This window comes from Pinus tabuliformis, chromosome Q, assembly GCF_031772625.1.
Source record: "Pinus tabuliformis cultivar Carrire ecotype Pingquan chromosome Q, CPIR1, whole genome shotgun sequence".
Lineage (NCBI taxonomy): Eukaryota > Viridiplantae > Streptophyta > Pinopsida > Pinales > Pinaceae > Pinus > Pinus tabuliformis.
In genome coordinates this window covers 413,874,697-413,902,011 of record NC_142296.1, presented here as the reverse complement: position 1 = coordinate 413,902,011, position 27,315 = coordinate 413,874,697, and the positions used below count along the sequence as shown (strand labels likewise).

Genomic DNA, 27,315 nt, shown 5'->3' with positions numbered 1-27,315 from the left:
CATAGGCCACCATGTGTCCATCCTTCATGAGAACACCTCTAATACCTTAAAATCAAGCATAAGTACATACTACAAAATCCTTATCTGGGTATTTTATTTTTAACATAGGTGCCACAGTCAATAAATGTTTCAACTTCTCAAAACTTTCCTGACATATGTGTGTCCACATGAATTTCACTCCTTTCTTCTGCAAGGAAGTTACGGGGTTTGATAACTTAGAGAATACCTCTATAAATTTGTTTAATACACAGTATTTACCATAAATGATCTTATATCCACCACATGTTTTGAGACTATCCAATCGAGGATGGCCTTTACCTTTTCAAGATTCACTGATACTCTCTATTTTGAAATAACATGCCCAAGATATTTTATGTTATCTTAGTAAAATTCACACTTGCTATATTTAGCATATAATTGGTGTTCACATAGGGTATGTAGCACTATTTCCAAGTGCTTCTTGTTCTCTTCCTGAGTCTTGGAATATATTGAAATATCTTCTATAAAAATTAATATGAACTTATCCAAGAATTTATTGAAGACACTATTCACTAAACACATGAAGGTAGAAAGTGCATTCATACGTCCAAAAGGTAATATTGTAAATTCGTAATGTCCATACCTGGTTTGAAAGGTTGTCTTTGGTATGTATTCCTCTTTAATTCTCAGTTGGCACTAACCGGATCTGAGGTGTACTTTAGATAACATTGTTGCCCGCTTATCTTGGTCAAACAAACCATCTATTCTAGGTAAGGGCTAGTTATTTTTTATTGTCAACTTGTTCAACTATCAGTAATCAATGCAAAACCTAAAATTTTCATCCTTTTTTCTTGACAAAAAGGACTGGTGCACCCCATGGTGACACAATAGGTCTATTGTACCTTTTATTTAGTATTTCCTACAACTTCATCTTCAACTCCATCAACTCCAACACACTCATTCGATAAGGATCCTTTGATACTAGTGTTGCACGTGGTATAAATTTCATGGAAAAATATATTTTCCTTTTTTGTCATAGACCATTAATTTCATCGGGGAATACATCTTGATAGTCTTGGAAAGCTTCTAATTTGCTTACATATTTTCCTATTTTGTTTAATGAGTGGTCCTCACCTAAATAGAAAAAAGTTGGCATCCCTTCATTGCATCCTTCTTTAATTGTAGCGCAAATATCTATCACATAGAAATGGGCCTAGGTATGCCCCTTATAATTCAAATTTCTCCATTTTTTGCTAAACATGTGACAATGTTATCCAAACAATGAACAATTTCCTAATGCCCCTCTAGCCAATCCATCCCTACCAACACATCATATGAGCCTAATGGTAGTATATTCAAATTCATGGTAGTCTGATTTCAGTTTAATATAAATAGGAATTTATTTATCCTATTAGGAACCTTTCTTTTCATTCTAGTGGCCAGTTGAACCAATCATGAATTCTTGTATTTTTCATATTTAAACTTAAATTTTTCTACAACCCGAGGGCTAAAATAAATCAATTTAGCACCAGGGTCCATTAGTACATTAATATATATGTTAAAAATGGTACCTTCTATCTCCACCATGGTGGATTGATGCTCTGCTTGGGGACCTTCCAAAGCTGTATTGATACATGATATATTTTTGGCCACATTATTGACAATCAAGGCCTCTTGGAGGTTCAACAGGTTCTTCATGGACCTGGTGTTATGCAGACAATTCCTCAATAGATGGGATTTTCTGCAACCCTAACATTTTAAATGTTCCCTATATTTACCATCAAGTCCCTTACTATTGTTTTTTTCCTATTTGGACCCAGCTTGGGTTTGGTTATGTGTTCTTAGTGCTTGGTTGTTGTTTCTGCTAAAATTTTGGTTATGACTACCTTTACGAGGCTATTTAAATGGCCCAAATTTTCCATGTTTCCACCCCAAGCCATTCTGTCCTTCTTCTTATTAAACCAAGATTTCATATTTTCATTTATTTTCTTGGCCTGTTGGTAGCATATTATGGCTTTCCTAATGGCTTCTCCATAGTCTTTTGATTTTCGTATTTGATTCACTCTTAAAAAAAGTGGAAGGTAGTTTAGAAAACATTTTACTTTTTCTTTTTCTTCTTTTAGGTATGGCACATAGCGTAATAGATGAGTAAACTTGGTTACTAATTTGTCCATGGACATCTGGCTTAGTTTTAGATCATGGAATTCTTAAGTTGTATCATCAAAATAATGCTCAATCAAATGCTTTCCTTTAAATAACTGTTGGAATTCCTCCCACTCAATATCTCTACCCTCTAACTTAAGAACTATTTTCATTTCCTCCCATAGGGAGGATTTTCCCTAAAACTGATAAGTAGCTAACTTGGTTTTTAACGTTGCAGAATAGTCATACGCTTGAAAGTATCTATTAATACTAAGTAGCCATACTTTAGCTACTTCTTCCATCTCCCCATCATAAGTTGGGGTCTCATATTTTAAATTCTCCACGAAGTTCTCTTTTGGGCCTCTTCCTTGGTTTTGTATGATTTTTTGATGAACTATGCTCCTCCCCTTCCTCATACTTTTCCTCCCTTTTTTCCATCTCCTTTGTAGTTTTATGCTTAGATGTCTCACCTTGGTTTTCCTCATCCCTCACTATTTCTACTATTTTGGGATTTGATTTATCTGTTAGATTCTTAATAAGCTACTCATGTTTAGAATTAGCTTTCAGTAGCTACTCATGACTTGGACATAGATTTAACAGCTATATATGTAAATTTTTCACCATGTTTAATAGCTCTCCAGTGGGTACTTGTGCTTGCTGTCCCAAATGCAGATAAATTTCTTCTTCCCCAATATGTGTATGTCCTTATGGTTCAACCATTATGCTCATCCTATACAAATTTCTATTATTATCTCTATAAACACAAACACTTATTAATTTATAAAAAGCGTAGTCAAACCAAAGGCCACTATATTGTAACTTGACTTGCTATGATACCATATATAACATCTCTTCCATTTTTATGCAAAAAAAGTTCATATTTGTCCCAGAAATTGGCACGATAAATCTTTCTTTTACAAGGTAAGGCTTCTCAAAATTATAAAATTCCATCATTCTTTATGATCATCGTGTGAGATATTCGAACATGCATTACTTACTATATACAAACAAAATTTGTTGATTCTACTATGCTCCTATGGAAATTCATTACAAAATGTTTATACATACTCTTAAATTCTAGTTTAAGTTGGAATTATGGTGAAACTCTAATGTATCACAACGTGTTCTTTCCTTCTCTTTTAACTATTGATTTTTTCACGTTTTTCTTCTTAACTATAAATACAGGTTCCTTTTATTGTTTTCACCATATACATCCTCTTTTCACCCCATATCTATATCTATTTATTTACATAATAATAAGCCTCATATAACTATGGTAGGAAATACCTTTTGTTCCCCATACCTACATGCATCATTTACATTATGAGAATCGTATAAACTGTTGGCTTTCAGAGCATTATATATAATGACATAAACTATTTACTTTTAGAATTCTATATACCACCAACGTGATATATATATATATACTCTTTGGGTTAATTTGTGTTCACCAACCTTTTGTATGGCATGGTTGTATATTTTATAAGCATTTTATAAAATTAAAATTATACCCTCCATCTATGACGGTTGCCACATAGAAGTGTATCACGTGGACTTTGGTTGTGGCTTGGGTTCACGTTGCCTACAGGAAACCCTAACCAACTAGTAGAATCAATAACGTAGATCCAATCTTGATTAATAGATGGTGGAGATTGATTAAGTGATGGTTAGGGTAACTACCCCTCCAAGCCCCAACATCATGTATTCATTGTGTTGTTTCTCTTGTGGTGAAACATGCTCTGCTACTTTATTTGGAACCCCAATGCAACAAGGGTTTTGTCTTCTTTCCTTTGAAGGAAGTACCACCAAATTCTTATTGGCTTTGCTTGAGTAAACCTTATGGATTTCAATATGGTTGCAAGTATGGTTACGGTGTTGCACAATAGAATTATGGATAAGTTTTTCCAGAATTTTTGTGTTCTCTTATGGGGATGCTTTGGAGTGGAGTTTTGTTTTGATGTCATCTTCAATTGTATATGCTAACTAGTGCTTTTTCCTTTTCCATATTTGTTTTAGTTCTAACTCTACGCTCAAGGGTTTCTTAGCTACGACACTAAACTTATGCAAAGAATTTGGGAACAGTTTCGACCTCTTCCAAGGATTTAGCTAGTGAGATTTATTTAGGGTGATATTTTCCATAACCTTAATTCTAACTTAATTATCTTGCAAGGGTTTTTCTATTCTTATTTTTTCCTTCATGAGAATTGTAGGACTAATTACTATTTTTCCCCTGTAAGAAAAATGAGGTCTGTACTCGATCATCTATAGGTAAGAACTTTTCTTTTAAAAACCATTATTACTTAATTTCTTTCCTTTTAATAGCTCTAATAAAATTTACTATAGGTATCCAACCAGGGCATCAAGTCTTGGTGTCGTCAAGTCTTGGCATCAAGTCTTTGAGTGAAAAAAATTGTTGGAAAAACAGTGTCTCTATCTGTCTTGGTTTCTCACTTTACATTAGCATTACAACTCGTCATATAACCTTTTTAATATTTATGTAGGCATGTTTCTCTCTATTTATATATGATGCACAGACCATTTAAGGGCAATTCCCAAACCCTTGTAGACAATTTATTGTGTAATTTTTATTTTTTTAAGAAAAAGTTGTGTACTTATGTACGAGGGTTTCTTTTCCTCCTATGGTCAGATTCAGATTCATATGTAGAGTTACATAATATATTTATTTATTTATTTATGTATTTGTAAAACTTATGTCTTATATTCTTATTGTACTTATGGATAAATTGGTGTCACTTGATATAAAAAGCTTTTTATTTTAAAGGTTTTATTGCTCAGGGCTATATGGGTTCTACATTTTTCAGCTAACATAAGCACTTATAGGTTCTACATCTTTTAGCTTCTATTCTTCTTAGCACTAACCCTCATTTGTTCACGACTATTTATGCTTGGATTATAAACAAAGTATTTGTTTTCTACAAGCCTACACATTTAACCTAATAAAAAAGGTATTTTTTTTCTGCAAGCCTACACATTTAAACTAAACATAAGCACCTATAGGTTCTACACTTTTTAGCTTCTGGTCTTCTTAGTACCAATCCTCATTTGATCACAACTATTTATTCTTGGATTATAAACAAGCCTACACATTTAAACTAAACATAAGCACATATAGGTTCTACACTTTTTAGCTTCCGGTCTTCTTAGCACCAACCCTCATTTATTAACAATTGTTTATGCTTGGATTATAAACAAAGTATTCATTTTCTACAAGCCTACACATTTAATCTAATAAACAAAGTATTTGTTTTCTACAAGCCTACACATTTAAACTAAACATAAGCACCTATCTGCTCTTCCTAGCACTAACCCTCATTTGTTCACGACTATTTATGCTTGGATTATAAACAAGTTATTTGTTTTCTACAAGCCTACACATTTAACCTAATAAACAAAGTATTAGCACTAACCCTCATTTGTTCACGACTATTTATGCTTGGATTATAAACAAGTTATTTGTTTTCTACAAGCCTACACATTTAACCTAATAAACAAAGTATTTGTTTTCTACACGTTTAACCTAATAAAAAAAGTATTTGTTTTCTACAAGCCTACACATTTAACCTAATAAACAAAGTACTTGTTTTCTATAAGCCTACACATTTGAACTAAACATAAGCAACTTAAACATAAGCACCTATAGGTTCTACATTTTTTAGCTTCATTCTTGGATATTTAACCTAATAAATAAAGTATGTGTTTTCAACAAGCCTACACATTTAAACTAAACATAAGCACCTATAGGTTCTACATTTTTTAGCTTCTTGTCTTCTTAGAACTAACCCTCATTTGTTCAAGACTATTTATGCTTGGATTATAAACAAATAATTTGTTTTCTACAAGCCTACACATTTAACCTAATAAAGAAAGTATTTATTTTCTACAAGCCTACACATTTATCCTAACAAACAAAGTATTTATTTTCTACAAGCCTACACATTTAACCTAAACATAAGCACTAACCCTCATTTGTTCAAGACTATTATGCTTGGATTATAATTATTTGTTTTCTACAAGCCTACACATTTAACCTAATAAACAAAGTATTTGTTTTCTACACGTTTAACCTAATAAAAAAAGTATTTGTTTTCTACAAGCCTACACATTTAACCTAATAAACAAAGTACTTGTTTTCTATAAGCCTACACATTTAAACTAAACATAAGCACCTATAGGTTCTACATTTTTTAGCTTCATTCTTGGATATTTAACCTAATAAATAAAGTATGTGTTTTCAACAAGCCTACACATTTAAACTAAACATAAGCACCTATAGGTTCTACATTTTTTAGCTTCTTGTCTTCTTAGAACTAACCCTCATTTGTTCAAGACTATTTATGCTTGGATTATAAACAAATAATTTGTTTTCTACAAGCCTACACATTTAACCTAATAAAGAAAGTATTTATTTTCTACAAGCCTACACATTTATCCTAACAAACAAAGTATTTATTTTCTACAAGCCTACACATTTAACCTAAACATAAGCACCAACTCTGACCTTGGTATTATATATGTATGTACTTATTTCTATTATACTACTTCTAAAACACACTTCTCTCATAATGGTAATCCCTATGTACAGTTACTTGTAACAATCTTGATTTAGGGAAATTATTTGAGAAATTGTTTTATGTTTCATTTATTTCATCTATGTATTATCCACTCAAAAAATCCTCTTGCTTCTTTCAATCTTGATTTAGGGAAATTATTTTAGCAATTGTTTTATGTTGCATTTATTTCATCTGTGTAGTCTCCACTTAGAAAATCCTCTTTCTTCTTTCAATGATTAGAAGGACCTTTGCCCACCTTTGTCCTATCACATGATTTTCTTTCCCTGCAACAAACACATATAAGCAACAACAATTTCATTTTCTAATACACCAACATTTATGTCCATTGAGCCTCCAAGTTTCACCAAATCTTGAATCAATTTCTTTCTTAGCACCCCCGGAGATCCACTCCTATCTATCTTCACCTCTTGAACCCCTTAGCAATGCCCTATTAATTAATCCTCTTGCTTCTTTCAGTGACCAGAAGGCCTTTTTCCTATCACCTAATTTTCTTTACCTGTAACAAACACATATAAGAAACAACAATTTCATTTTCTAATACACCAACATTTATGTCCATTGAGCCTCCACGTTTCCCCAAACCTTGAATCAATTTCTCTCTTAGCACCTGTGAAGATCCACTCCTATCTGTCTTCACCTCTTGAACCCCTTAGCAATGCCCTATTAATTCTCTCACTATTTATCTCAACACTTCAACACTGAAAGTTAAGAGTTAACCTCACATATCATCCTTTAACATATTTCTAAAAGAATTAACATACCAAAAATAATTTCTTCTTTCATTATTTAAAAATAAATATTTAAATCAACATATCATGTCATTTTTCTTTTGTGAGGATCCATCCTAGGGTCCTCTAACTAAAAACTTAATTTATTTAATTTAAACACAATAAGAAGGAAAATAACTTAATTATAAATCAACATTTATTTGATGACAATATACAATTAAAATTTATTTACAACATATTAAACAAATAAAATTTTCATTTCAACCATTTACATAAGTAATCAATAAACAGAAGAATACTTGTTCCAATAGCTTGGTTAAGATGCTCCTGACTCTGTTGGGATGCTCCTCTTGACTACCCAACTGAATTTACCTCCCAGCCAACTAGGAATGATTTCCTCGCACAAGGAACCTCCACATGTTGCCTAGCCCTCCGAACCCAATTCCAACCAGATGTAGTATGTCCAAGTTAAACAAACACTCTTTAGATCCAAGTTTTTATTCCCTCATTTATTTCTCCATTCTCTCCCTTCTCTTTCTCCCCTTTGCTCCCCCAAAACAAAATCCTCCAAAACAAAAAACCAAGACCGAGGATCCCCCTCTCCTCTCATCATACTTCCCCTTTTATGTCTCTTCCTCCCATCGACCACAACCACCTAACATTAATGTCATGACTACCCCCTCATCCTTTCATTTAATATCCTTGACTTTTCTTACCATATCTTATTCAAATTAGATTTGAAAAGACATTTTGGGAATAAAATATGGATATTTAATTTATAATTAAATTGGAGAAGACTATATCTTCTCCCAAGTGGATTTTGAGAAGACACCTTGGGAAATGGATATTTAATTTGGAAATTAATTGGAGAAGACCATATCTTCTCAAAACTAGATTTGAAAAGACATCTTGGGATATGGATATTAAATTTTGAAATAAATTGGAGGAGACCATATCCTATCCAAAATTAAATTTGAGAAGATGTCAAGTTGTGGATTGAATAATAACAATAATAAAAATCATATCAGTAAAATAAAATTACAGTTTTATAAATGTAGGTATATACAATATTTCTTGATAATTATAAGTCAATATTTTCAGGTTAATTAGACACTAACGAAAATTATAATGATAATATCAAGTAGGGCATTACATAAACCCCTCCTTCAGAAAACTTTGCCCTGATGTTAGAGTGAAAAAGAGACAAGGAGTTCGAAAGAAGTTTGACAATAAGGCATAACAAAAATAGAGAGAGAGTTATAGTAGTAAAATTAAGTAATCCATATAATAATACCACTTCCCATCAAGAGTATCCAACTAATCTATATCCACCTATCCTTCCTAACTTGCTTCCACTCCCACCCTATCCATCCTCTACTGCTATATACTATGGCATCGGCTATACCAATCTAACCACTGATAAAACCAATATGGCGGAAGTGTCGACTATATCGACCTAACTTCCCCAACATGCAATTGGCAATCGTCATCACATGTCTAGGAGAGCGTGTCCATCACTACCCTCCCACGATTCCAATTTTGGAGGTTACACTGTGGGAAATACCTCCACCCCTCCTCACAACTAGGGTCAAAACCCTAATATGGACCACATTACAGAGCTAGTTGGATACTTATCATCAAATAATCCAATCAGGTAGTCTTTTCACCTGCCATTTACATTTTACCCATCTCATAAGAGTGCATATCCTGTAGATACAAAATTTAATAGAACATTTTACATCATATGTTTCCTTATTAGATGTCTTAACCTTCCCTAATGGAAGAGTATATCTTGGTTATTATATAGTTCTTTCCAATGCTAGTTCTCATTCATGCATATATATAACAACAAAATTTATATAAATAAGTGATATTAAACATCATGTTATTAAGTCTAGTATCCACATGTCAATTTTGTAGTTCATACTGGAAATAAATCATACATTAGATAAATCATTTAATTTCTCTAAGTCATTCATTAGATAAATCATATCCACTTAAGCCATACATGAAACAACAATAACTATGATAAGTCATGCACTAGATAAATCATAACCAAGTAATTCATACATTAGGTCATACATCAAACATTTCAATCATCAATACCTAATCCATCTAATTGTTTATATAAGTAGTTTCACCTGTCCAACTAAATGCATCAATATTACATAGCGTTCATAAATAAATAACATGGAACTGCAAATAGAGCCTTAGCATAGATATCTATCTAAGTCAAAATGGGCATCACAGATGCTCAAAAGGTGAGGGGTAGTCACGACGTATAATCTCTGCATCCTCCCACGTAGTAGACCTTGGGCTATACTTGTCCCATTAGACCTTAACCTGGTCCACCATGTGACATCTAAGTTGTCAAACCCTACGATCCAATGTGCGTAATGGTTCAACCATTATGGTTCCCACATTCGAGACCTGCAATTCCCTCCAATCTAGTTTGTGAGATTCATCAGAAACATAATGTCGTAAAATAGATACATGAAAAACATCATGAGTTTTATGCAAATGGGGTGGAAATACAAGATGATAGGAAATTGGTCCAATCTTCTCCTTGATCCTAAAAGGTCCTACAAAACGAGGTGACAATTTCGTCCCTTTCCCAAACCGAATGGTGCTTTTGTTGGGTCAGATACGAATAAAAACTTGGTCTCCTACTTCATAACTTCAATCAGTCCTATGTTAATTAGCTTAACTCTTCTGTCTATCTTGTGCTTCCTTTAACCTTCGTCGAATCTGTCTTACCTGTTCCTCCATTTCTTGAACTAATTCCGGCCCAACTATTACTTGGTTCTCCAAATTTTCCCAAAACAATGGCATCCTACATGGCCTCCCATATAGAGCTAAATAAGGAGGCATCCCGATTGAACTGTGGTAATAATTATAATAGGCAAACTCTAGCAATGGTAAGTACCTTTCCCATTGAGTATGATTATCCATGATGTACATTCTAAGCATGTCTTCCATAACTTGATTTACTCTTTTAGTCTTCCCATATGTTTTTGGGTGATATGCGGTGCTCAAGTTCAACTGAGTACCTAGTGTTGACTGCAAACTTGTCCCAAACCTAGATGTAAATCGAGAGCCTCTATCCGAAATGATCTTTGTGGGTAACCCATGTAGTCGAATAACTTCACTTATAAAAATTCTTGCCACATCAGTAACATCGTAAGTGTCTCCTACTGGGATGAAATGGGCACTTTTGGTCAATTTATCAACTACAACCAATATAGCATTGTGCCTCTGTTACGTGAGTGGAAAACCCACAACAAAATCCATTGAAATGACCTCCCATTTAGACATATGGATGTCATGTGGTTGTAGAAGTCCTGCTGGACGACGATCATCAGCCTTCACTCCTTGGCATTCAAGACATTTAGCGACAAACTAGACTATGTTGTGCTTCATGCCTGCCCAAAAGAAGAGTTTCTTCATGCCCACATAAATCTTCTTCACTCCAGGATGTGCACAATAGAGTGCTCTATGTGACACTTCGAGGATGGTCCTTCTTATACCCCCTTCCTTAGGTATGTGCATTCTCCCTTGAAATCTCAATAGCCCATTTGGTTCAAGGACATATCCCTCAAAATTTGTTTTTATCTCCTTCCCACTCTGGAGTGTTGATATAACCTTTATATGCCAACTGCCTTCAAAGAGTTTCCCCAACACATGTTCCCTTAGATTGACCCTCAAGGGTAATAGGGAGAAGGTTCGTGGCCTCCTACTTAGTGCATCGGCCACCACATTCTCCTTTCCCTTAATGTATGAGATCTCAAAATCATACTCACTCATGAATTTGCTCCACTGCCTTTGTATAGCATTCAAATCCCTTTGAGTGAAGAGGTGCTTCAGGCTTTGATGATCTGTTCTTAACTCAAATCTTCTCCCTACAAGGTAGTGTCTTCAAACTCTAAGTCATGCGTAGCATACAACTCTTCATGTTTCTTCGATTTTCAGGATGTGTAAGCTATTACTCAGCCTTCTTGCATCAATACTTCTATCAATCCTTGCTTCAAAGCATCGATGTAGACAATGAAGTCTTTTCCCATGTCCGCTACTTGAAGGATCAGTGCACTAGTTAGTAACCCATTTAGTTCACTGAATGCAGTGTCACATTCATATGTCCATTCATACCTGACCCATTTTCACTGTAATGTGGTGATGGGTTTTGCAATCCTCGAAAACCCATCCACAAACCTGTGATAATAACCTGCTAGCCCCATAAAACTACTCACCTCATGAGCATTTTTCGGTATCGCCAATCCATTATGGCCTTTTCCTTTTCTAGGTCAACTGAAATCCCTTCCCCTCAAATGTTGTGCCCAAGATAATGAACTTTCTTCTAAAAGAAGGAACATTTTAACAATTTTCCATACAATTGATTTTCCCTTAAGCAAGTCAATACAACCCTTGGGTGCTTTTCATGCTCCTTTCCATTCTTGGAATACACAAGAATGTCGTCCAGAAAGACTTTCACGAATTGGTCCAAATACTTCCTGAACACACCATTCATAAGGCTCATGAATACTACTGGTGCATTGGTTAAACCAAATGGAACAACTACGAACTCGTAGTGCCCAAACCGAGTATGAAATAAATTTTTGGAGATGTCACCTTCCTTAATCCTCAATTGATGGTATCCAGATCGTATATCGATCTTTGAGAAAACCATTGCTCCCTTCATTTGATCAAATATGTCATCTATTCTAGGTATCGGGTACCTATTATTTATTGTGGCTCTATTCAAGTCCCTATAATCTATGCATAGCCTTAAGGAACCATCATTCTTCTTGACGAAAATCATTGGTGCACCCCAAGGTGAAAAACTAGGTCTGATAAATCCCAAGTCCAAAAGCTCTTTTAACTGCATCTGCAACTCACAAAGTTCTGGATTTGTCATCCTATAAGGTGTCTTAGATATTGGTTCTGCACCAGGTTTTAGGTTGATTCTGAAATCAATCTCCCTTAAAGAGTTAATCCATGCAATTCCTTAGGGAAAACATCCTTGAATTCTGACAAAATTGGGTGTTGATCTATGGAGGGTCCTTTCTGTTCACTTACAACCTCAACCACATATAGTTTGCAACCTTGTCAGAGACAATGTTTTACCTTCATCATGGATATGGATCATAGGGACACTCCTCTCTTAATTCCAAAAATATCAATTAACCTACCTTCATCATCTAAACAAATCACCTTCTTCTTGAAATAGTCTACCAAAGCTTGATGAGCTTCCAGCCAGTCCATTCCAATAATTACATCGTACATCCCCAATGTCATGACATATGCTTTCAACTTAGTTATACACACCCCGAGGTTTACCTAACATCGGTCAACACTAGGTCCTACTACTTGTTTTATCCCAGACGCCATCTCAACTTTCTTAAAGTCATCATGCTCATAGGCTTCCAACCCACATTTTTCTAATGCAATTAGCGAAACAAAACTATCTGCAGCACCAGAATCAAATAAAATTTTAACTTTTACTTTGTTTATCATACCTGAGGTTTCTACCACGACAGATTGGAGTTCAACTTGTTGGTTATCAACTGCTGCATAGATTCAATGGTGGCTACTTTCTCCACCCATTGGTGCCTTTCCTTCTCTACGATTGTTACCAATTTGTAACTTAGGATAGTCACACTAGTATTGAGGTCCCCTGCATCCCCAACAAGTTATGCGTGGTAGAATTTGAACAAAGTGTTGTGGAGTTCTTTGGAAAGAGTCCCTTCCCCTGGGACCCCTACCCCTACTTGTTGCTCCTTGGGTATGACCTTGACTTGCACACGTCCTTGAAGCTGCGGGTGAAGCTGCACTAGTAACCATTGAAATACCCAATGTCGATGCTCTGGGTACAACCCTGTTTCCATATGGCGATGGCCTCAAACTTCCTCCCCTGGGGAGGGTACAAGGGGCCTTCCCCATAAACCTTGGTTGTTGTAGAAAAATGGTTTTGTTTCTAGCCTTTAAGTCTAAGTGCTCTTTAACATAACGAGCATGTTCCACAGCTTCTGCAACTGAGGATGGTTTCCATGTCTGCACCTTTTCCCTAATCTTAGGGTTCAATCCATAAATGAAACAATCTTCTTGGCACTAATCAATATCCATGTAGGAGACATACTTGACCAATTCCACGAATCTAATCTCATATTCTTCTACCGTACGATTTCCCTGTACCAAAGTATGGAAGGCTTCTACCTATTGTTCTTCATAATATGATGGTAGGTACTTTTTCCTGAATCTCTCCTCGAATAAACCCAAGTAACTGTGTATGGAGTGAGGTGTATTTGACGCTCTAAGTTACCCCACCAATTTAGAGCACTATCTCTAAGTTGTAATATCGCTATTTCATCTTTTGAATTGCAAGTATAATCTCTTAGTGCGAAGCACCTTCTCATTCCTTTTAACTAGGCTTCTGCATGTTCACTAGCACAACCTCCAGCAAACTCTGGGAGCTTAATATTTTGGAGCTCCCTAGTAATGCCCTAGATTGGAGGTCCTCTATCAGATTCTCTTGATCCCTCGATATTTCCCAACCCTGATTGAGGGTGCTCTACTTCCACTTCAATTGTTTAGCGCCCTCTTAAAGTCTCATTAATTGCTTCTAGGGAATGCAAGATGAGAGCCAACTCTGGTGATGGTAATGGGTTATTTGTAGGAGTTCCTTGTGGTGATCCTCCTTGACCTTGATTTCTTTGCGTCGTCACCATTTTGAATTGTTCAAATATCTGTATGATATGCAATACTTATTAGCACAACTTAGGGCCTTGTCAATTCTTACTCGGTTCACACATGTTTTGCATAATGATAGGTGTAGTTTTTCCTTTTATTATACTTTTAAACGAGTATTTTTAGTATTGAAAAGATAGCGTGGATATACTAAATCCTCTCCCATTGCTATCTAAGCAAGTGCTACGATGCACTACTAGTCACCCTCAAATATCTTTAGATATCCCTAAACAATCATCCTAAATCCATCTTATATATTTTGAGCATTCACATAAACATTAACTTACCATTTTTAATCACATTATTATAACTAGGTGTCCTCTTGAAATTCCATCAATAATGCTAGATTGTCATATATATATATATATATATATATATATATATATATATATATATATATACATATTATCCTTGTGTTTTCAAAGTAGTTATCCTTGTGTTTTCAAAGTAGGTGTCTAATGGCCTCAATCAACTCAACACTGACATTATTGTTAGGTATTTACTATCCCAATGATATATATAGAATGGCTAGTGCTACATGTTTTAATATTTCAATATTATATATTGTCTTAAAGGAGGTTTTAATGTGCTAATCAATTGGTGTTCACCTTTGACACTTTGATCTCAATATGTTGGATTTTCGTTTTGTAAACATATTCATATTAATATTATGACAATATCTAATATAACTCTATTGTGTATCAATTTCTTTTTCAAGAAGCTGCATAAAAAAAAAAGGTTAAGAATTATGCATGGCATCAAGCATAATGTGAGCAACTTGTAAAAATTTCACTTAAGTTCATTTATATTATTGAATATTATTAATAAATAAACAACTTGTTTTAATGCAACTTAAAAAGTCAAAATTTTTACTAAATCTTGTCATTATATGAATTAATATGGTTGTAAGAAAATATATTTTCTTCAAAATAATATTTCTTTGTATTAATGTTAATCTCAATTTTTAGGAAATAATCTGGATTTAATTAAAGGGACTTAACTCTATAGGAAATTACAACCTTCTTGTATACATAGATAGGTTATTCTTGTTTACTAAGTCAATAATTCTTCTATCTAAAGGTTCTGCCACAATTTGCATAAATTTTGGTGGGCACTAACCTCGGTAAACTCCTATGTAAATTTATGTAGTGAATTGCGTAATTTATGGTGGGTAGTAACTCTTGGTAAACACAATTAGCTATCTAAGTGTAATTTTGGTGGGCATTAACCTTAGTAAACTTCTATATAAATTTATGGAGTGAATTGCATAAGTTGTGGTCGGCAGTAACTCTTGGTAAACATATTTGGTTATCGAAGTGTAAAGAATGTCTTAAAGAAAAGTATTTCAACTATTTAATTCTCATTGGTGGGTCAGTTAATCATTTTGAACATGATTAATTTGAAAGTCAAGGAAGGTCAGTGAAAATGAAATATTGACATAAACCCTAAATTTGTGTTATCAAAAAGTGGTGCTCTAAAAATAGAATATCAATTTCTTTTTTGGTTGTGCTCAGGAAATTGCCATACAGCAAATATCCTTTTACAAAAAAATGTGAGTAATTTTTTTTTAACTAGCAGTCTAGTTTTTGCATTGTTGTCCTAACATTATAGTTTTCACCTAAGCGAAAATGTAGTACACAGGGAGACATTTAATATAGAGGCCATAGAGCGTCTGCAGCACACTATAAGTCCTGTTTTATTCTTGGACTCAAGAGCTGATATTTATCCATGGTTTTGTGGACTTTTTTTTTCTACACGGCTTTGGTTTTGGCCATTAGATTTGATGCATCAGGCACACCTGATAAGAGCTTTGATGGAAGAAATTTCTTTAGATCCTCAGCTACTGGTAATCTAGAGGGATTTGTTTTTTGTGAAGGGAGGATAATTGTGGGATAATTCCTTTACCCTACCTCTGGAGGAGGAGGGTGGAGAAGAGTGCCTAGCCTGGCCTCTCTGGATAACAGAGTACCCACTTGGTACGTACCTATTTCTGGTTTCTGGAGCTAGCAGAAGAAAAAAAACTCATCTGGGTCTTCGTTGTCAGGTAGTATACTACTGAGAAAGAGGTCAGAAGCCTCATATAGTCAAGGGTCCCTATTCTGTTGCATTAAGTTTACAGAGGGCTTGATTTTCATGGGTTCTTGTATCTGAGACAGTTGAAGGAGGGAATCGATTTGGGTCTCTGTTTTGAGTGCAACATATAGTATTGAGAAGACGACTAAGGGCTTCAACAAAACTGGGATGAAACTTTCAAATCATCTCTTACTTTGGGTGTGGATGGATTGCTTCCTGTATTACTAGTAATTATGGAAGACATTGTCTGAGCAACAGGAGGCTCTTTGCCACTATCATTTGGAGATTTAATTTAAATAGAAAGGATAGTAGGGTTGTTTATGGAGTTATCTACTTTGGATCAGGAGGAGATACATCTACTCATGAGCCCAAAGTTAAGACCATGCCAGCATCCGCATGCCTCGTCTTCATCCTTCTTTCGTCTGTGCCCAACCCGAATGGAATTGCCCACCTGCTCCCAAGTCTCACTACAGAACGATGAGACCCGGGTTCAAGTCCCGAAAACGAAAGTTTCTGGTTTCTTTTATTTATATGAAAAATAGATCTCTAGAAAATTCAACATTTAACCAGCTTTTATTTATATGAAAAAAAATCTCTACCGAGAGACCCGGGTTCAAGTGCCAACAACGGAAGTTTCTGGTTTCTTTTATTTATATGAAAAATAGATCTCTTGGAAATTCATTATTTAACAGCGGTGGAAATATGAGATTTGCAACTGATATTAAATACAAATGTTAAGTAAAAAAATATAAATTTTTAATAATATGAGATTTGCAACTAGAACATATTAAATATTAACTACATATGGAAAAAAAATCTCTAGAAAATTCAACATTTAACCAGTAGTGGAAATATGAGATTTGCAACTGAGCATATTAAATATTAAATACAAATGTTGAGTAAAAACATATATTTTAATAAAATCTATTAAAAGGGAATTAAACTTGTTTTATTACTCTATAGCCAATGATAGAGTTATGAATTATTAGACTATGTGGCCCTATAAAATATCTTTTTGTCAAAGCAATTCAATCTTTAACTAGAGGTAAAATATAAGATAAAGCTAGAACATATTAAATATTTTTAGTAATTTAGATTTAGTGTATTAATACTTGAGATTTTTTTTTTATGAAACCTATTAAAAGTAGAATGAAATATTGTTTTTTGTTTTTATAGTTTTTTTTTTTAACTTTCTTTTAAACTTCTATTATTACTTTATAGCCCGTGATAGAGTTGTGAATTTCAAAATTTTGCAGGTTTATGTATATTGTGGTAATACATTCCAAGGGTACACTTCATGGACTAAATTATATTCCATACTAAGATTTACCATGTGTCATGGTAAGATAAATTGTATTCATTAGTATGGCATCGGGTTAAATTAGAAAAAAAAATCCAAGAAAACATCTGTAGTAGAAAAGATACAAAACCCCACCCTGGCCTTATGCTAGCTTTGACCCCAATGGTTTTATGATGTTGGTGGGATTTAGGTCTCAGATTTTGAAACGTGGCTCTGATACCAAGTGTGAGGATCCATCCTAGGGTCATTTAACTAAAAACTAAATTTATTTAATTTAAACACAATAAGAAAGAAAATAACTTATTTATAAATCAACATTTATTTGATGACAATATACAATTAAAATTTATTTACAACATATTAAACAAGTAAATATTTCGTTTCAACTATTTACATAAGTAATTAATAAACGAAAGAATACATGTTCCAATAGCTTGGTTAAGATGCTCCTAACTCTGTTAGGATGCTTCTCTCCCGACTGAATTTGCCTCCCAGCCAACTAGAAATGATTTCCTAGCCCAAGGAACCTCCATAGGTTCCCTAACCCTCCGAGCCCAAGTCCAACCAGATGTAGCATGTCGAAGTTAAACAAACACTCTTCAATCCAAGTTTGTATTCCCTCATTTATCTCTCAATTATCTCCTTTCTCTCTCTCCTTTCCTCCCCCAAAACAAAATCCTCCAAAACCAAAAACCAAGACTAATGATCCTCCATCTCCTCTCATCATCCTTCCTTTCTTATGCCTCTTCTTCTCATCCACCTCAACCACCTATCATTAATTCCATGACTACCCCCTCATCCTTTCATTTAGTATCTTTGAGTTTTCTTACTATATCTTATTCAAAGTAGATTGAAAAAATATTTTGGGAATAAACTATGGATATTTAATTTAGAATTAAATTGAAGAAGACTATATCTTCTCCCAAGTGGATTTTGAAAAGATATCTTGGGATATGGATATCTAATTTGGAAATTAATTGGAAAAGATCATATCTTTTCAAAACTAGATTTGAAAAGACATCTTGGGATATGGATATTAAATTTGGAAATAAATTGGAGACCATATCCTATCCAAAATTAAATTTGGGAAGACAAGTTGGAAATTGAATAATAACAATAATAAATGTCATATCAGTAAAATAAAATTACAATTTTACAAATGTAGGTATATACCAATATTTCTTGATAATTATAAGTCAATATTTTCAGGTTAATTAAACACTAATAAAAATTAGCATAATAAGATCAAATAAAGCATTACATCTTTTAACTTTCCAGCCGACAATTAAATGTAAAACTCGCAAAGTAAGTTGCAAGGGTATTACATTAAATATTAATATAATGTGGTTGAAGAAAACTCTCTTGAGTAGTGACAAAATCTATAATGACAAAACCTGTAACGCCCTGCCCACAGAATGGCAGCAAACGTAAGTTGCAGATGTCATGAAGTTCCACTTCAAATTGTAAATATTTAAATTGCACATGATGTACACAACAACTTTCTAACAAATATCACAGTTGATGCATTTGTGGTGGTAATTACAAATACAAACTTTTTTAGAAATGAAGTGCAAGTTTTTCAATCAAAATTAAAATGAGAAACTGATCTAAGAGCGAAGTGATGGCCCTTGATATGAGGCCCAACACTGCTTTTTGCACATATTTAATTATTTTATATTCGTATAATATCATTCAAACAAGAGAAGGGATATGTGACCTCACGAGTGTTTTAATGGAGCATTGAAATTCTCACTACCCCTTCATTCACATTGTTGATGAACAGGAGACCAGTTGAGCATAATGCCGAGAGATGACTAATAGCAATACCCTTTTCATAAAGAGCATGGGCAATCTCAGAGGATTTCTTATTAGTGTGGAAGAAACTAATGGAGTGAACCCTGCATTCCCCATCTCCATTGGTAGGTCCTACTATTCAGACATCTGTTCTAGAATCAAGATAGCTGATCAATGCCATTAGGAATGCAGCTACAACGAGCTCTCTAGAAACTTGGAAGAACTACCTATTTCCATAGCAAAAACAGACTTCTCAATTTTCTTCACCAAATTGCTTTTCTGCTCCCTATATGCAACCAAATTTAATGCCAACTCCTCTTCTTTTGCCAAATGTTGTAGGTACTCTAGAAGTGCTAGAGTCCCAGCACAGGCCTCAAATTTGCTATTGAAATGATGATTGCGAATGAAATAAAAGTTTGGCATTTCATCCTTTATTTCATTAAAAGCATCATGGGTACCAAACAAAACACCCATGTGAGGGGAACATACCTTATAAGTTCTAAAGGCATACCAGTCAACACCCCACTTTTCTACATCGAATCTATCACTACATTAAGACACAGCTTGCGCCAACATTCTGTAGGTAGATTGGAAAACTTTTGTTTGGATGAAAGTAGGAGAATTGCTTCCTTAACCTTTCGTAGACTGCATCCCTTTAGGTGTTGGGCACTGCAGAGACGCATGTACCTTATTTTATAACCTCATTGCTATTGAAGAGGCCATTGTAAAATGAACGAAGCTTATGAAGCCATGCACCAACGTAAATGAATACAAAGTCAATGAAATTCAATTTCAGAGAAAACAAAAATGAACACAGGTTATAAGGCTATGCTCATGATGAAAACAAACAAACATAAGCATATACCGAGGACCTAATTGATTTTTCTGATAGACTCAGCGTGTAGTGATAACGATCAGCTGTGAGAGTGATAAGATGCTTCTGAAATGGTTGAGAACCGACGGATAACAATATAATCGTAATGCAAAGGATGCAAATGGGACTAGTATTTTTCTATCAAGTGCCAATCAATAAATACCCCATCAGAGATAAAATGTGAACATAATTGAAAAGAAAGAGATGTAGCTCTCAGGTGTGGCCTGCACCTGGAGACTACACTCACAAAACAGAGAGATCACTCTCGTACACTCTATTATTCATCAATGAAAGATTACATCATTAAATACAACACTAGGAATTAGGAAGTTGCAACCAAACCCCTAAACTCTAGGAACTAATCCTAAACTAGGGAGAATGTTACAACAATGTAACCATTTTCTCCATTAATACAAAATAATATTAATTATTTTCAACTCCCCCCCTTAATGGAGAAAGGGTTCTCCTGGACTCCTAGCATCCTTCTAAACAATTCAAATTTCACATGTGCAAGTGGCTTTGTAAAAATATCAGCCAAATTGTCACAAGTTTTACAATATTCAACAACAATTTCTTTTGACTATATTTTCTCTCTAACAAAATGGAACTGAGTGTCTATATGTTTGGTGTTTTTGTGGAACACTGGATTGTATGCCAATTTAATGGTGCTCTGGTTGTCGCTTTTGATGGAAGTGGGATTCTTCTGTTCTTTTCCTGCATCTTTGAGAATCCTTCTCAACCAGATCGCTTCACACATTGCTGCACAGAATGCTTGATGCTCAGCTTCACACGAAGACAAAGCTACAGTACTCTGCTTCTTGCTGCTCCATGCTATGACCCCGGATCCTATGTAGAATGTGTAACCTATGATGGACCTCCGATCATCCAAGTTACCTGCCCAGTCTGAGTCTGAAAAACCTGCTAGTGTAACATCAGATGCGTCAGTGTGTAAAATATCATAATTAACAGTACCACAAAGATACCGCAACATGCTTTTTGCTGCTACCTAGTGACTTTCAAGCGGTTTCGACATGAATTGGCTCAACACACTAACAGAGTATGCCAAGTCAGGTCTAGTTGTTGTAAGATATATCAAGCTGCCAACCAGCTGTCTGTACATTGTAGCATCAACCTCTTTAGTGCCATCGTCACTGCTCAATTTCAGATTCTACTGCAAAGGTGTCGCTGTTGATCTACACTGATTCATACCAAACTTTTCCAACAGATTTTTGGCATACTTCCCTTGGGTAAGAAAAGTTTGCCCAGTATCTCTGCATACTTCTAATCCCAGACAGTAGTGAAGGCTTCCAAGATCTTTCATCTCAAAAACTTGTGCCATAAGCCTTTTGATTCCTCTGATTAAATCATCTGCATTTCCTATTATAATCATGTCATCCACATACATAGAAATCAAAATAATCTGCCCCTGATTATTGTACTTGGTATACAAATTTGGGTCATTTAAACTTATATGAAAGCCATGCTCTACGAAGAAAGAATCAACCTTTTCGTACCAAGACCTGGGTGCTTGCTTTAAACCATATAAAGCCTTTTTCAATCTGCAAACAAGATGTTCCTGCCCCTACTTTACAAATCCTTCTGGTTGTACTAAGTAAATTTCCTCCTTTAAATCACCATTTAAAAATGCAGATTTAACATCATGCTAGTGTAATTCCCAATTACATTTAGTAGCTAAAGCAATAAGCATTCTGATTGTATTTAACTTTGCTACAGGTGCAAAAGTATCATCAAAATCTATACCGTCCTGCTGTGAATATCCTTTTGCAACCAAGCTAGCTTTTAATTTCTCTATGCTTCCATCTGCATTCATTTTTTGTTTAAACAGCCATTTACATCCTATGGGTGTTTTATTCTTAGGCAGCTCAACTAAATCCCAAGTATCATTTCTAAGAATTGATTCCATCTCTTCATTCATTGCAGCTCTCCATTCCTTAAATTGAATAGCTTCTTTGTAATTAGAGGGTTCTACAATGTTCAAAACCTTTGACATCAAAGCATAGTCTCTCAATTTTAATGGTAATTGAGTCTTCCTACCTATTCTCCTTGGTAGGGGACTTACCTCAAATTTGTTTTCTTCTGCTGCAATTGGGCTTGCATTATCACCTTCTTGTTGTTCTTCTTTTTGCTCTTCTTTCTGCTCCTGCTCTCTTTCATCCTCACTGCTTTCCTCCAACAACAATGGAATGTGCCAATCATCACCAACATCATCTTTCCCTTCCTGTACCTGTTCATGAAACACTACATCCCTGCTTGCAAATGTCTTACGAGACTCAGGATTGAATAATTTATATGCTTTAAATTTTGTGCCATAACCAACAAAGATGCATCTAACTGCTTTAGGGTCTAATTTCTTCCTATCATCTTTGGGTATATGGGCAAATGCTTTTGACCCAAATACTCTTAGATGGTTTACTGCTGGTTTAAATCCATATAGAGCTTCAAAAGGGGTTTTGAAGCCAAGATACCTGGTAGGACTTCTGTTCTTCAAATATATAGCAGTGTTAATAGCCTCCGCCCAAAAACTATTAGACAGACCCTTACCTTGTAACATGCTCCTTGTGCACTCCACCAAGGTTCTGTTTTTGCGCTCTGCAACTCCATTCTGTTGTGGTGTGTGTGGCACTGTATACTACTAAACAATCCCATGAGATTTGCAAAATTTCATGAATTCCCTTAGCTTGTATTCTCCCCCTTGATCAGATCGAAGAATTTTTATACTCTTACCAAACTGTTTTTCCACCAAGATTTTAAATTCTATAAAGCACTAGAAAGTCTGACTTTTCTTGTTCAAAAAGTAAACCCATGAATATCTAGTGCAGTCATCAGTAAATAACAGAAAATAATATGCTCCTCCTAGTGATCTTGTCTGCATAGGTCCGCATACATCAGTGTGCACTAGTTCTAAAATATCTGTTTCCTTCCTCCTATCATGCACAGGAAACTGTTCTCTATGCATTTTTCCTAAGGCACAACCATCACAATTTAACTGAATATTATGAAAGATAGGAAGCCCCTCAACCATACCTTTCTTCTGCAATAACATGAGGTCCTGCAAATTCAAGTGACCGAACCTCTGATGCCATAGTTGTTCGGCTGTCAATCCTCCTGCAACCATGGCTTTCTTTGGTACACTTTTTGCATCCAATCTGTATAGGCTTCCAACTCACATGCCTGTTGCAACTATTTCATTCCTGCAATCCTTTATCACACAATGAGTCTTAAAGAACTCGACTTGCATATCTTGATCAGGCATCATGGATACAGATATCAAATTTTTCTTAATTCCAGGTACACATAAAACATTTTTAAGGTGGCTAATTGTTCCATTTGGTAACTTAACTGAAATCACCCCATAACCTTTAATCTTGTATCCACTATCATCTCCTAGGTATATTTTTGATCCATTTATACTTTCTTCAAGAATATCAAAAAATTCCTTTTTACCTGTCATGTGAGAGGATGCTCCGAAATCGACATACCAAATATCGTCCTCATTAGATGCTGAAAGGGCACAGTCGATTGTGAACAGTCGAAATTCATGACTGAAGTCTTTATCTTCTTCAACAAAGTATCCTCTATGCTTTGCATTTCCTGCCTCCTCTTTGCATCATCAGCCTGCTTCTTATAACATTCACTCTGTATATGACCCTTCTTTCCACAATAATAACATTTCTTTTCAGAATGATTTGCAAGCATACCTTTATGTGAATGTGAATTCTTATGTGATGTTCCTCCTTTCTGCTTTGATTGCTGCTGTGGCTGCTTTCCTTTGAATGATAGTCGTTTCGCCATCAGTGAAAGATCATCACTCCGGGGGTTCAAGTTCTGTCGCCGCTCCTCCTCTTGTTGCAAGATCCCTGTGAGATCATCAAATGTGGGTGCTTTCTCTCTTGCTGACAATCTAGTGATGAACGTTTGAAATTCATCTCGCATCTCGTTGAGTGTGATTGCGACAAGATCAGAGTCAGACACCGTCACTCCGATGTTCCCCAATCCGTCTTTCACATATTTGATCCGTGCAATAAATGCAGCAACAGTCTCATTTTCGTTCATCCTCATCGAAAATAGCTTGCTTTTAAGTGCCAAGACTCGGCTTGTGTTTTGGGTCTGATACAAATTTTTGATGGTCGTCCAGATCTCCGCGGACATTTTACAATCTCTGATGTGCGCAATAACGTTGTCCTTCACAGACATCTTCAGCAAAACTTTCACCTTGTTCTCTTGTTTATCTCAGTCTTGCTCCTGTGGCCCTGCGTTCCTCTTCTGCTCATCGCCTGTAACTATGGACCAAGCATTCGCACCCTCAAGTAAGGTCTGGATCTTAAACTTCCAATTCGTGAAGTTAGATCCATCAAGTTTACCAGACTCGTGAAGGTAAGATTCCATCGTATTACTCATTCTGACCAGATTTACAAAATGAATCTACCCAACAACAAAAAACGATACTTGTCAGATCGATCTGTCACCTCTGCCACCAATCTACAGTGTCTGGCAATCCCGCTTCACTGAGCAAATTCTGCGTTTTCAATAGAGCCGAAGAATTGATCTAATCAAAATTGATCTGATCTGCCTCTCCCGGATAGATCTGCAACTTCGCCGATCTGCACCCCTCATAAATCGCCAAACGAAGATGAGGCTTCCCGCAAATCCCCTTAAAGGTGATTTGGAACTCTCCTGAGCGTAAATCTCGTGCTAAGATAAAATCGATGCGAGGAAAAATGTCTGGCACGATTTTCCCCTTAAATTCCACACCAATCCAGTATTCTAGCGCGGTGGCACGCTTAATAACCAAACAGACGTGCCAATATAGAATTCTGGCACGCTCCCGAGCCAGAAACCCATGCCAACACTCTTCTACTCAGGAAAAAAAATAAATCCGAGTCCGAGCCAGGTGTTCTATAGTCCACCTGCTCAATTGAGCACAGAGCTCTTGTGTACATGCGGCCACAAAGGCACTTCAAGCCACACAGGCAATTCTACCACACAGGCAAGCTAGCTACAAAGGCACTTCAGCCACAAAGGTGATAAAAGATCAAGCTCACCCAATCTGAGCTCTGATACCAAGATAAAATGTGAACAGAATTGAAAAGAAAGAGATGTAGCTCTTAGGTGTGGCCTGCACTTGGAGACTACACTCACAAAATAGAGAGATCACTCCCGTACACTCTATTATTCATCAGTGAAAGATTACATCATTAAATACAACACTAGGAATTAGGAAGTTGCAACCAAACCCCTAAACTCTAGGAACTAATCCTAAACTAGGGAGAATGTTACAACAATGTAACCATTTTCTCCATTAATACAAAATAATATTAATTATTTTCAACTGTCAGTTCATAGAAGGCCAAGTATCCCCGCTATCAGTGACACGAGTGTGAGAAAATAGTAACCCACCCTATTCAATTGATTGCAGCATATTTTAATACATATAACGTTTTTTCTGGCATGCTCAGGATCAAATGGCATATACAGAAAAATACTTTAAATTTTTCACATATAAAATATCCAAATAAATATGTAAACCATGTACCTATAGCTTTCCCCATGCCTTGACAGGGTGGTATCACTCTCTAAATGCTGGGTCTACTGTTGCTGGAACTACTGGTTCAGGGTCAACCATAGGAACTACTGCATCTGGCTCTGCCATTGATGGATCATATGTTGCTCTAGCCTCTGCTGCTAGCTCTGGCTATGGTATAAGAGTCTAGCTGGCTTTTACTGGCTATGGGTATGCTACTAAAGCCCCTGCTGCTGGCTACTAGATCAAAAGTAGAATAAAGGGCTAAGGTAGGTGGCTTAGATGGCTCTCTGGCTGGTGGTGACTGGTGCTACTTATGATGCTGGGTATCGAACTACTTGCTTTGCTGCTGCATCTTTAACTACTCGTGCTGCTTCGACAGAATCTACTACTTTTGCTTCATCAACAGACTCTACATCTGCTAGATCTACTACTTTTGCTGCTGTTGGACTTGGATCTGCTGCTGATGGGTCACAACCATGGACACCCCAAGCCAAATTTACTTTTCACTGATGGATGTTACACCATATTAAATATGGTAATTCTGAAGATCCATAACCACCTTAAATTTTCATGAACATTTAAAAAAAAAAAAGGTTATATATATATATATATATATATATATATATATATATATATATATATATATATATATATATATTGTATATTTTGAATGCCAAAATATTTTAGTTTAAATGGTTTGGTGAAGTTTGTTTATTCATTTCCATGGGTTTAAATCTTTGGAGACATGTTGTAACTGACTCATTAGTAGTATTTATGAGATAGTTGTATTTAGTGTGATAGTGGAAGCTGGACTAAATGAAATTATAGAAAAATTCTCTTTCAAATAATGTATATTTTCAAATAAATAATTGAATGTTGTTGACATATTTTGAAATAGATAATTGAATGTTGTTGAAACAGAGATATTCCAAAATGTTTTTATCAAGTATAATATAAAAATTAAAAAAATACTATTTTCTATATGACTGTTAATACTTAAATAAATTATTGCCACCAAAAAATTTCTCTTTCAAATAATGTATATTTTCAAATAAATAATTGAATGTTCTTGACATATTTTGAAATAGATAATTGAATGTTGTTGAAATAGAGATATTCCAAAATGTTTTTACTAAGTTTAATATTAACCCTGTAAAAATAAATAAATAATATAAAAATTAAAAAGATTATTTTCTATATCTTATATTTTAAAAGATTTATGTACTTATGACTATTAATACTTAACTAAATTATTGTCAGGACATTTAACATTTAACAACTTTAATCTAATGGGAGCTCATAAATGTAAAGTGTAAACATTTAAATGTTCACTCAATTAATAGAAAGTTTAAAGTTAATTTGTTATATTTTAATTTTGTTATTAACTTGTGAATAGACTTTGTTACAATACCATGGGCCAATACCATGACTTATTTATTTCACAATAAAAATATTTTATAACAATATGCTATCATTCTTAACCATGGATATTCACTCCCACTTTATCTAAAAAGAAAAAAGTTGTAATTACTTTTGAGATATAACTA

General features: G+C 35.0%; 1 pseudogene; it reads right to left on the bottom strand.

The window, feature by feature from the left end:
* LOC149219951 (uncharacterized) overlaps window positions 1-24,438 on the bottom strand; it is a 44,692-nt pseudogene extending 20,254 nt beyond the window's left edge.
* Between the last annotated feature and the right edge of the window lie 2,877 nt (window positions 24,439-27,315).